Here is a 14,080-nt window from a genome sequence, read left to right as displayed (position 1 = left end):
GTATGAACATTTTCTTTACCGAGGTAAATTATTGACAAGCAAGTTGATGAAAAAAATATCAAGTCTCTTTAAAGTAATCTTTTGTAAGTTCCATGGTTATCACAATGAAAAAAAAATCAGCAAATACAATTTATCTATATCAACATGATAAATATGACTTTTTCATACCAATTGTTAGTCTGTTATTTATACACTGAATTGAAATATTTTCCTTGTTATTTTTATCATGACAACGAGCACACGGTGGGACCGGTCGGCAGTGGATACTCACTCCTCCTGTTGTTGACCACGTTTCCTCCAGAGTGTTTGCTCTGTTCTTATTTTGTTTAAAACAATGGACTTTGAATATAATACTAATATACCTATATCCTTCTTTCATATAAGAGGACCATGTTATGGAAATTATAGATAACGCTCTAAAATCCAGTGAACTTTTAATTTACACAATAGGAGCAGAGCAAACATTGACCTCCAGACATCCAAAATATCAGAGGTGCGATCAGGTGCCATAAACAACATTAATTTTCTATTCAAAATTAACAAAAATATGAACTAAGAATATATAATATATTTTTCAGTTTATTATTTATTTTGGCATTTTTTACAGCTTGTGTCCACCAAAATTTGACCATTTCATGTGAGCATCACTTCCATAATTGTGAATCCTTATCCAGACTTTATCACCCTTTCTCATCTCTATCCTAGCTGAAGAACTGCAACCTTTTTCAAAATTAGAGCTCTTTTCTTGACAAAGGTTGTAACCAAATATGGCGCCATTTTTGACTATTTCCGTGTTGAACTTGTCGCCATTATCAACCGTGATCGTCCAGTCAAAAAAATATACACCACCTGTCGGTGCCGCGAATTTTCCAGTCCTTCCATCGTACCCGTTACCTAGGAATCAAACAGAATAATAATTCATTTTGTTCATATAACAATCCTCTTTTATATCATGTATATCCTGAATAAATATTTGCAATCATAATAGTTGCACTCTGGATTATGAAATTTAGCCTTCATACCTTATAGTATATTAAAATGTTTGTAATTTATGGAAGAATTTCATTTATAAAAAAAAATTGTATAAAACATGTAAAAATTTCAATTTTGTTTTTTTTTTTACCTTTGTTTGTTATCATTTCTCCAAATATGACGACCCTGATGCCTCTGGATATTAACAAGTCGCTTATTTGCTCTAGCCTGAAACGCAATGACTCTAGAACCTGTTGAAAAAGTAATGATTTTCAATAGAAAAGGAACTTTGTACTGATACATTTTCAAACTTATGCTTCATCCGTTGATACGTATAGACTCTGAACATATTGATTTTTAGCTCAAACTTATACCCCCGGCGTTGGCAGGTTAAAGTTTTAGGAGCAAGTTTCCCAAGAACTATAAGTACCTAAACCAAACTTGCATGGATGATGCATCTAGAACACAGACTTGATTTTGACCTACATTTTCTTGAACCAGGTTAAAGTTTTTGGAGCAGGTTAAAGTTTTTGGAGCAGGTCCATTCCCAAATATTACCGGGACCAAATTTGCATGGATGATGCATCTAGGAATGTACACTACCAGACTTGCTTCGGATGCTGGATCTGACCTATATTTTCTAGATGAGTGACCAGGTTAAAGTTTTTGGATCAGGTCTATTCCCAAGGAACTATATGCCCTACCGGGATCAAACTTGCATGAATGATGCATCTAGGAAAGGACACTACCAGACTTGCTTCAGATGCTGGATCAGACCTACATTTTCCAGTTGAGCGACCAGGTTTAAGTTTTTGGAGCAGGTCTATTCCCAAGTAACTATAAGCCCTAGCTAAACAAAACTTGCATGGATGATGTATCTAGGGATGTACACTACTAGACTAGCTTCGAATGCTGGATCTGACCTACATTTTCATTCCCAAGGACTTATAAGCCCCTAAATAATGATGTATCTAGGACACTTCCAGACTTGCTTCGGAAATTTTCATTTCCAAGTATCTATAAGCCCTTTTTGGACCAAACATGCATGGATGATGTATCTAGGGATGGACACTTCCAGACTTGCTTCGGATACTGGATCTGACCTACATTTTCATTCCCAAGTAACTATAAGCCCTAGCTAAATCGAACTTGCATGGATGATGTATCTTGGGATGGACACTACCAAACTTGCTGCGGATGCTGAATCTGACCTACATTTTCATTCCCAAGTAACTATAAGCCCTAGCTTAACCAAACTTGCATGGATAATGTATCTAAGGATAGACACTATCAGACTTGCTTCGGATGCTGGATCTGACCTATATTTTCCATACAAGAGACCAGGTTTAAGTTTTGGGAACAGATCAATCCAAAAGAACTTGAAGTCCTTGATATCTGCAGTATTAACAGTTATGAATATCAGTTTACACTATACATGTTTTTAACGCTACACGCATAGAAATGTGTATATGCCATGTAAGGGGTTAAACACAACTTGCAAGAATATTGTTATTGGGATCCCTGTAAGATTTGCATTACTTTAACTGATAACATTCTTCGAGGTGAGCTTCGTAATCTTTGATTACCTATGTTTAATCTTAAAAAGATCTTCAAATTTAAAAAAAACAATATACACTTGTAAATATGTTTTGAATTAAATTTTGGTTAAAATAATTATAGCTTATTAATATGATTCAAAGACAGAAGAGCAGAACAAATTACAAATAATTCAGAAGAAAATTTTTCGAACCAGATGTGGGAGATTCCAATCCAGAACACTGAGCAAGCAGTTTTCAGATAAAAATACGTCCAATCTTTAGAAGCGCTTCACTCCCTGCATAACATGACATCCAACAAATAAGGGACACAAAAAACTTCATGTCTTTAGTTCAGTCCAGGAGCTTAAGAAGTCTGATAAAGTAAAAAAAAATATCCCGAATAATAAATTTCATACACTTGCATTATGTGATTTTTTTAATATTTAATTATTTCGATGGGATTATCTGATCTGTTCAATATATGGTAACCCCCCCCTCTCCCGCCAAAAAAAAAAAAAAAACTTAATTCTGAATTTCAACGATGTTGTTCTGAAAAGAAAGCAGCGTGGTCCTTTAAAAAACACAAAAAGTTTTTAAAACAACGTTTTACATGTTTTATATTATCATTGCAACTACTGAATTTTAATTCTGGGGTATTAAAGATGTTGTGTTGAAAAGAATATGAAATACAATGCAAAAGTATAAGCATACATGTACATTGTTTTGCTGCAAAAAGCCTTGATTTATGAATCAACACTCTATTTAAATACCAATTATTCAATATATCATACCACACAAACTGTGATCTTTAATATATTCATGATATACCTCATCAAAATGAAATCCAATCTCAGTTTTTAAATCAGATATACATGAATCGGAATGTGCTTACATGTACATACAATGTACAGAATTTTGTTAGTATATGCATGCACATGTAAAATCCTAATCCTAATACATGTATGAACTAAAAAAAAATCTTACTCAAGTTTCATACATAACCTCTTTTTAAGGTATTAAACCAAAGGTCCCTACATTCTTTCTCACATCTGCCAAAAACAATATATCTACCCTGAAATGACGAATACCAGTATATATTCCCTAAATATAATAGAATTCTTAAAAGAACACATTCAGTGGTCAATACTGTGGATTGTTAGATATAGCTCGAAACAAACACAGGTACTTAATTGTGGACAGGAACCCCCTCCCACCCCCCTTGATATTCAACCCCGGGGCTTATTTGAAATTTTTGTCACAAATTATATTGATGACACTTATTCAACATATGTACAATATGAAAAAATATATTATGGACTCTTTTGGTGTTGAATATGGCTTGTTATTCACCAGAAAAATATTCATCAAAACCCCAATACAATCGCTCCACAAAAAACACTATACATTATACATGTTATAAGGGAGACCTTTCTCCCTTATAATGTATAGTGGGTTATTGTTTGCGGAGCGATTGTTTTGGGGTATTTATAACCATCCCTAGATATAGAAAGGGATATATCATAAAAGTTTATTCTTTCCAAAGAAATATAGCTGCTACTAATTAATTCTCTAAACCATTTGAAAGAATTTTCATTTCATAAATTAGGACAACATTAATCAATCTTATTAATGCTTCCAAGCTAAGTGGTTTCTGTAAAAATGTATTATGAGATATTGACGATAAATAAAAAAATATTTTCTATATATTTAAAGTTTTTATCCATCTGAAAAAATTTGCAAAATATCGAATGTTTTCAAAATGTTTTGTTATTTTACTTATAAATAAAATGTACAATCCATGCAGTAGTAATTTTAATCAATATTGCAGCTGTTACCCAATAGAATGCTAGAGTACAACTTGTATATCTACCGCCTGTATAGAGCAGTGGACGAGAAACAAGAAATTTAAATCACATAGGAAATGTTTTTGAACAGATGTTTTTTTTTTCTTGAATTCAATAACAAAATTTTATTTTATAATTGTATACCTCACAGATTTTTCCGTATTTAATGTTATATGTTATATAAACAACATTGCACCAATTTGAAGGAAAACCCTTCGCATTATCAAGAGTATACACCTATAATAAAGAAGAGATTGATACGTGATTAATTATTTTCAATTATTCTTTTGATTATACACATGTCAAGAACTTTTGATTAACTTTTCAAACAAAATATTGCACGTACTTTATTTAGGGTAGAATTAGAATGTCGAAATTAAATAATAGTTACTGTATCCTTTTATAAGTTCATCTCTCTTATCACTCGTTAAAAGAAAAATACAACTCTGGTTTATCAAAATGCAGATAACAATAATTCAAAAGTAAGCCTGAAATATTTTCAAAAAATCTTTGTTAGAAATCCTGAGTTGGTTTAGCAATATGTTTTCTTAAGATATTTGAACCAATGGTCAACCTTAGTTCAACCAATGTTCACTTTTTTCCAATGTTGATATTTGACATTGAAACAACGTTGAAGTTTTAACGTTGTGTCAATTTCCATTCGAAACCAAAAATCAACCATTAATCAACCAAAAATTCAACCTGTATTCAACGTTGACATATCGTGGATGTCTCAACGTTCCCTCAACTTTCATATGCAACCAATATTCAACGTTGATTCAACATTGAGGTACACCGTCGATTCAACGTTGCATCAACGTTGAAATGCCTGTTGGGTAATATTTGCATGCTTAGTTTCACTAGGATGTTGTATTTTGTGTATAATGTGTTTAGGTGTGTCTGAATATCCGCATTAAAATGAAAAAAAAATTAAGTCGCTTAAATTAACACGTATTAAAAATGTCATATTTACTGTATATAAACATGATAAATACTCTTTTATTTACAGTAAATATGTCATTTTGAAAACGTGCTAATTTCAACGAATTCTTATCTCTATCTTAATGAGGGTATTCAGACACACCAAGAAAAGCACATAATACACAAAATACACCATCCTGAAACCAAGTGCCTATGAGATTGATGTGTTGAAGGACGACAATAAATTACACTGATAAAACATTCTAAAATCTTGCAAACATGCAACAGGATGATAAAAGACAATTACTATGTAGCGCCGCACCGAGCGGTCTTACAGCATCTTTCGTGATTTTAGTTTGTATCAATAAATTCCCTGTTCCTCATATCTTGAAAATAGACGCCGAAATTCTAGTCTACAGTTTATTCACACAAAACATCACAACATGCACAAATAGAAACATTCAGGAAAAATAATTCACAGCATAAACATGATAAAATCCAAGTAAAACAATCACATATAAATCCAAATAATAGGCAAAGTTAATAATCCAAGTAAGCAAGTATGTGTATATTTATATATATATCTCTCTATTTCTCTATCCGTTCTCTATATACATGTAATTTCTATTATGTTCTAAAATTCTGTCGCGCTTTATATACTTATATGATTCGCTCCTGACAACCAGGAGCACATTATGAGATCCGTATTATCGTTGTATGGATTTCAGTACTGAATGTACATGTATAGCGACTGGGTCTGACTGATGGCATAAGAAAAGGGAGATAAGCAATGCTAAATGAAATTCATTTTTGCAGTCAAGTAATTTTGATCGACTCCGCTGTCTCTAACTTGAGTAAAAAATCCAAAATGTAATTTCAGGCTTATGAGTGTTGCTCATATGAACTCATTTTCCATACACAACCAAAATGGCTCAAGAAATTGTTTCGTATGACATTTAAATAGAAATAGTCATCTAGCTGTTGTTCGAAATCTACATTAATTCAAATTGTTGTTAGAAGACTATACATGTAGCTGCCATTCTGTTTTTTATTTCTGTTTTAGCAGCATTGTGCGAATTGGATTTTGAAACCCAATATGAAAAAAAAAACAAATAAAATCAGAAGACTTGATAACTCCAGTCCAAACCTGTATATAATATCATTACCTTTTAATATAACAACAATTTGTTACATTGCAGGATAGGTAAATTTAAGACATTTAATTGTAGTACTTTAATTGGGCTAAAGTAAAGATCTTAACTTGATTGTACAAGAAAAATAAATATATAAACAAATCCTTTGATAGACATCATTTTGATAAATTATAAAGTTTGTGTTTAGCTCAACCGAGCTGAAAGCTCAAGTGAGCTTTTATAATCATTATCTGCCGCCCGTTGGTCTGTCAACTTATGGCAATTTCAAATTCTTCTCAAGAATCACTGGGCCAAATTTAACCAATTACAAACTTGGTACAAATTATCCTTAGGTGAAGGCAAATTCAAATGGTTAAAATGAAGGGCCGAGTCCCACAGGGGGAGATAATCAAGAAAAGACAAAATAGGGTAGCGTCATTAAATAATCTCCCCAAGAACCACTAGGCAAGAAAAGCTGAAACTTTTATGGAAGCATCCTTTGATAGTTTTAAATTGTGTATACCATGACCCCCAAGGGGTTGAGGACCTCAGGTCACAATAGGTATAACAAAGGGGGGAGTCTTGTAAAGAACAAAGTTACTTAGGTGAGCGATGTGGCCCATGGGCCTCTTGTTTTGTTTTGAATGTAAATAGGCAGGTAGGTTTTGAAAGATGGTTGGATGCTGAACACAGATAAAAATGGGAATGACCTATCAAAAAGTTTATCATGTCCAGAGAATTTCACTTCCTGTTACTAAATTCAATACATATTTGCCTTGGTAGTAGTTCTGGAATTAAAGAGGGTACACCATCCTATGGAAGAGGGCATTACTTCTCAACATCGCTGACTTTTGAATGTAGTGATAGGGATTTTGCTGTAGTGAATACTGGTAGGAGGTCAATGCACCCATATTATTCCCGCAGACTTCCTGACAAATCCCTAGGATCACCCAGGAGATGTCTCTCTCATTAGGGGGTAGATATTTCCCGTCAGCCTGGTGTAGCAGCGTGGTGAGGGTCCCCAGGGACCGCTGTGATTCGACCGTGTCCCCAAGTCTGTGGTGATTCAGTACCAACAACATGTTTAACATCACTAAAGGGGGGATGTATAATATACTGTCACCGCTCATCTTATTGATCTTTTGTTCCAACACCAGTTCATCGATGTAAGTGTAACTACTAAACAATATTATGGTGTGCGTTACAGCTTTTCTCATTCTATCACTCAGTGATACCCCTGACAGTGCGCGTCTGTACATTCCTAGATTAACGTATTTATACGAAACATAGGGTTCCGACATTCTTTTTTGTGCTCTGTGTAAGCATTTCAGTGATTGGTCATATCTACGGGTTCTGTAGTAATACATAGCTAGATACAAAATATGTGATACGTAACCTATCTTAGAAGATAGTTTTAACAGTGAAATTTTCTCTGTATTGTAAAAGACTTTGTTGGTAGATGTACTTGGATATGAAATGTTCTGTATATAAAATGCTGTTTCCTGTAACACACTTGCTGTCATCATCTGTAGAGTAACCATCTGATGCATTGACATACTTCCTTGAATTAATCTCTCAATTTTATTCATGCAAACTGCAAAATCTTTCAAACAAGAAAAATGTACAACTAACGGATATATCTCTCTGAAAAATTGAAAATCTAAGGTGAAGAATTTCTCACATCCTGCTCGAAGTGTCAAGATCCCATTCAGGATAACTTGACTGAGGTACGAACCAATTGTAGGACTCAGTAGAAGGCATGGCAAACCCTTCCAATATAAATTACGCAACTGACAGAGCAAGGAAAGCTGCATACTACCGGTCACTTTTACTCTAAACATGTTGTTTTCTGGAATGAAAAAGTTGGGACATACCCCAGTCTGTACCCAATGTATCAATAATTTGAAACACTTCCAAAAACAAGACAGCAAATTTTCAGGTGTCCAAGTCAAAGTATTATCATTTTGGATCATCCAAAACAGGGTCGTTTTCATAAAATACGAACAAAGTATTGGTCTTTCATTTTTCACATTAATTACTTCTTTCAAAAAAATTTTCATGAGACCATAGCATAAAAACTGGCAATGATTCATGGAATACACAAGTTTTTGTTCGGCCTGTGAGAACGATATTCTCCATTCATTTTCTTCACAGGGGGTACTGCCAGTTGGTACGACATGAAATCCATCCTTCAGAATATCACGTATCACAGCTTCTGAGGGCCACCCTTTTTGACGACATCTCTGTATCCATGGTAACGCTTTCTTTGGCCAATGATGTGAATGGAGACGAAAAGCATAATCATATTCAATTATATTTCTGAAGGAATAAGATTGACATGGACCATGTTCGATAATAGAAGGTATAACTGCACTGGGTTCCAAGGAGCTACGAAGATGGACTTTCTTAAATAGAGAGCTGGAAATATATGTTCTATTATTCATAGCAACACATGAACATAAATTATACGTCACATATGAGGGGATGATCAGCCGCAGTAATGTGAACCCCGGGGGATGTTCTTCACACTCCAACATTACTACAGCGTGCTGTGGTTTAGAGTAGAGGTTGGCATGACAGATATCACAGATCACTTTTAGGCTAGTGTACCACATCATTATATCATGATCTGAAGTGCTCAGTCTAAATCCCTCCCGGAAACTCCCACTATACATCATGTCCATGCCTTCCTCCATGACCGTCCGTCTCTGTCCTTGCACGGCCTCCCATACGTCCTGAACCCCCCTTCTCATTTCAATCTCGGGAGCAGTTCCTAAATTATGACACAATCCTATATACACATTCCTTGACAGGCGAGGAATCTGATCCATGCTAACAAGTTTTGTACAATTCTTTGAAAAACTTATGGTATTTATACTGTTTGAATTTCCTGATTTAAAATTCACAAGAAGTGGAAGTTTTCAGGCCAAAGTCTTATACCCCAGGAAATAAAAACAAGGAATAAAATTTATGTCACACGTTATGGTTTTTTTTTTAGTTTTTATTCGAAATGGTTATAAATTCAGTCATTTAACCACCAACAAAGTTTTGAAAGTCAAATTATCAAAACATTAATTGCTAGATATACTCCCGCACAAATTTTTTTGGAAGGGGGTATAGGAAACACCTTGTCCATCTGTCTATCTGTCCATCCATTCGAGCTGTCTTTCCATCTGTCCCCAACAGATCTTTCTTTCCTAACAAACAAAATCTATAGTTAACTATTGTTTACTATAGTTAACTATAGTTTACTGTACTTAACTATAGTTAACTATGGTTAATTATACTGAACTATAGTTAATTATAGTTAACTATAGTAAATCAAAGATTTAATTTTTCGCCAAAGTTTATCAAAGTGTCAAAGTTTTCGATAAAGTTTTTCAAATGCCAAAGTTTTCGCAACAAATTTTCAAAGTGTCAATGTTTTCACCAAAGTTTTTCAAAGTGTCATATTTTTCGCCTAAGTTTTTCAAAGTGTCAAAGTTTTCGATAAAGTTTTTCAAAGTGTCAAAGTTTTCGATAAAGTTTTTCAATGTTTCAAAGTGCTCACTATAGTAAATAAAAGTTTTCAAAGTGTCAAAGTTATAACTAGAGTTAACTTCAGCAAACTATAGTTAACTATTGTACATTGTATTTTTCGTATATTAAGTGTTGTGGAGGAACAGTAGAATCCACTACTTCACACAATGATTGCTTATGTAGGCCTTTCAAATTTTTGAAGATGTAAATATGGTAAAAAAAAAATTCATAAATACAGTTATAGGTACATATGTACATGAAATTATCAAAATAGATTATAACTTATGCATACCATTCATCAACTCATTAAAATCTTAAATCATTAATAATTGACTTGTATGATGTTGTGTTTTAAGGACAGGTAACTAAAGTGTAAAAAATGACCAACTTAGTGCCGATTTATGAGTTATCATATAAAGGAAAAACATATTGGCTGCTTCATATTGTATTGTTATGTATACAAAAAAGTGTTCCTTACATTGTGTTGTACTTGAAATAAATTGGGAACGGACTATATTCAAGATTTTAACTCTCTCTGAGGATTGTTATAAAGGAGAAAATATAATGTAATGATTTTGTGTGTGTACATTTTTGTGCTTCTTATATAAATATATATATATATATATATATATATATATATATATATATATATATATATATATATATATATATATAAATATATATAAATTATATTTTTACTAGAAAATGCAACACTTTGTTATCTCCTTTTGTGTTCCTGAGCAGGAAGAAGAACAACCATTAAAAAAAATTAATCAGTTCCTAATTTTTGACACAGATCCTATATACAAAATCATTAACAGGCGAGGAATCTAATCCATGCTAACAGGTTTTGTTCAATTCTTTGAAAAAATTATGTTATTTATACTGTTTTAATTTCCTGATTAAAAATTCACAAGAAGTGAAAGTTTTCAGGCCAAAGTCTCATATCCCAGGAAATAAAAACAAGGAATAAAATTTATCACACGTTACTGATTTTTTGTCGTAATTCAGAATTTAACACATTTATGAATATGAAAGTCAAGTTATCGAAATCTTAATTGCTAGTTATACTCCTGCAACCGGTTTTTTTTTGGAAAGGAGAGTATATAGGAAACACCTTAATTGTCCATCTGTCCATCTATTCGAGCTGTCCTTCCATCTCCATATTTTTTTGTGGATGAACATTAGAACCTACTCCTTCACACAACAATTGCTTATGTAGGCCTTTCAAATTCTTTTTCAAGATGTACATATGGTAAAAAAAATCATATATAGATTTATAGGTACATTATATTATCAAAATAGATTATAACTTATGCATATCATTAATCATAACATTAAATTCTTTAATCATTAATAATTGACTTGTACGAATTTGTGTTTTAAGAACAGGTAACTCAAGTGCAAAAAATTGATTAACTTATTGCCGATTTATGAGTTATCATATTATCGGAAAAATATATAAGCTGCATGCTTCATATTGTATTATTATGTATACACAAAAGGGTTCCTTATATTTTGTTTTGTACACAGAAGTGTTGACCAAAAGAGAAAAAATTATCTCAATTTCCCTGAAATAAATGGGCAACGGACTATATTCAAGATTTTAACTCTCTTTGAAGATTTTATAAATTAATCAGTTCCTATAAACACATTCCTTGACAAGCGAGGAATTTGTTCCATGCTTACAAGTTTTATATATTTGTTAAAAAATTATGTTTTTTTACTGTTTGAATTTCCTTATTTAACATACATTTATGACACACGTTATGGAGTTTTTGTTGTAATTCAAAATGGTTGTTAATTTCAGTCATTTAACTACCAATAAAGTTTTGCTTTCATTAACAAATTTATGAAAATGAAAGTCAAATTATCAAAACATCAATTGCTTGATATACTTCCGCAAACATTTTTTTGGAAGGGGGGTGGGGGTATGTAGGAAACACCTTGTCCATCTGTCAATCCATTCGAGCTATCTTTCAATAGAGAGGTTAAGCATATGATCGTGTACGTCTACTTGTACGTGTAAACCTAGAAGTGATTTTACACGTACGCGTAACTAATATTGTGTTCTGTTTAACAAATTGACCGTGTACCGGTACGTGTAAAACGTCATTTCAGCAAGGCGCTTTACAATCCATTTGTATCAAATAAATATATGACTTGAAATAAAAAAGATACATTGGATGTTTGTAATAAACTTTCAACTTCATACCAAATACCGACTGAAAATTATTTATTCCGTAGTTTGAGTTCAAGAAGCTACAAGTTTTCACCTACGTGTACTTGCGAATCTACACGTTGTGTACAACTTGTAGAATTACGCGGTATGCAAAACTGATGACGTAAATCGCATTAAATTAGGGGATTTCCCTAGCTACACGTACACGTAGACGTACACGGTCATCTGCTTAACCTCTCTAATATATGTCCCCTCTATATCTTACTTGTGGTTGAACATTAGAATCTACTAATTCACAGAAAGATTGCTTATGTAGGCATTTCAACTAATTTTTCATGTTGTACATTATAATGGTTAAAAAAATCATCAATAGATTTATAGGTACATGTTATCAAAATAGATTATAGCTTATGCATACCATTGATCAAATCATTAAAAACTTTTATTATTAATAATTGACTTGTATGGTGTTGTGTTTTATGGACAGGTAACTCAAGTGTACAAATTGGACAACATAGTGCCATTTAAGAGTTATCGTTTATAGGAAAGACATATAGGCTGCTTCAGCATTGGTATTGTTATATACACAAAAGGGTTCCTTACATTGTTTTTTACACAAAATAGTAAACCAAAAGAAAGAAAATTATCTCGCTCTACCTGAAATAACAGGGTCAAATGAAAGAAGAATGGACTAAATTAAAGATTTTTACTCTCTTTGAGGATTGTTATTAAAAAGACAATATAATGTGATTTGTGTGTGTGTGTGTGTGTGTGTGTGTGTTTGCCTTTTTTCGCTTCCTATATAAATGTATATGAATTATATTTTTACAAGTAAATGAAACACGTTATTATCTCCTCCTGTGTTAATAAGCAGGAAGAAGAACGACCGAGCAAAAAAAATCATCAGGTTAAGATTTAGAATGGGGGTACACTGAGTATTTCACGTTATATTTTAATAAAAAAAAATTACTTATATCTAATTCAAAAGTATGTAAAACTACATGGTAAATAAATTTAGCATCTTTGCTTAATTTTAAAACCACTGGATTCTACTGACAGCGAAGAAAGATCTAGACTTGAAAAAAGCTAAAAACTGACTTGCTTAAATACAATTGATTACCGCGGGCCTGCTCTAAACAAGTTTCGAAGTCGACTTATCGTTTTAACATTGAACCCTTGCGGCAGTTTAAAGGCCTAGCCTTGACCTAAGGGTATGTAATGACCTTGACCCAAGGTTGTTCGGGAAAGTTCAAGAGAGAGAGAGAGAGAGATGAATAGAAAAAGAACAAGGAGTCCATGGGGCACATGGCTCACCTGAGTAACTTTAGCCATTCTGTCATTTAACAGATTTCCCGCTTTGTAATACGTATCTTGACCTTGGCAATCCTAATTGGTCTTGAATCAAAAATTTAGAATCTGCACTACCCCAGGATGCGTCTACATAAGTTTCAGGGTTTTTAGTCCATTTGTTCTTGAGAAGATTTGTAAATTTTTTTCCTATATATTTCTATGTAAAACTTCGATTCCCAATTGTGCCTCCCTATGGGGTCTTGCTTTGGACAATTGAAAATCTACAGTGCCCAAGGAAGCTTTCACATAATTTTCAGCTTTTCTGGCCCAGTGATTGTTGAGAAGAAGATTTTAAAAGTTTTTCTTATATATTTCTATATAAAAACTTGGATTCCCTATTGTTGTCTCGCCCTACACCAGGGGGTCGTGATTTTAACAATTTAGAGTCTACACTATGCATTGATGCTTTCACGTAAGTTTCAGCTTTATTAGTCTACTCATTCTTGAAAAGATTTTAAAAGTTTTTTCCTATATATTTCTGTGAAACTTGGATTCCCTAGTATGGCTCCGCCCAACCCCCGGGGGTCATGATTTGAATAATTTAGAATCTACACTACCCCAGAATGCTTTCACATAACCTTTAGTTTTTCTAGCCGAGTGGTTCTTAAGAAGAAAATTTTT

This window comes from Saccostrea cucullata, unplaced genomic scaffold (genome assembly GCF_032062105.1).
Source record: "Saccostrea cucullata isolate Sc308-1 unplaced genomic scaffold, CSIRO_AGI_Scuc_v1 ctg586, whole genome shotgun sequence".
Classification (NCBI taxonomy): domain Eukaryota; kingdom Metazoa; phylum Mollusca; class Bivalvia; order Ostreida; family Ostreidae; genus Saccostrea; species Saccostrea cuccullata.
Note: the sequence above shows the minus strand (reverse complement) of the source record.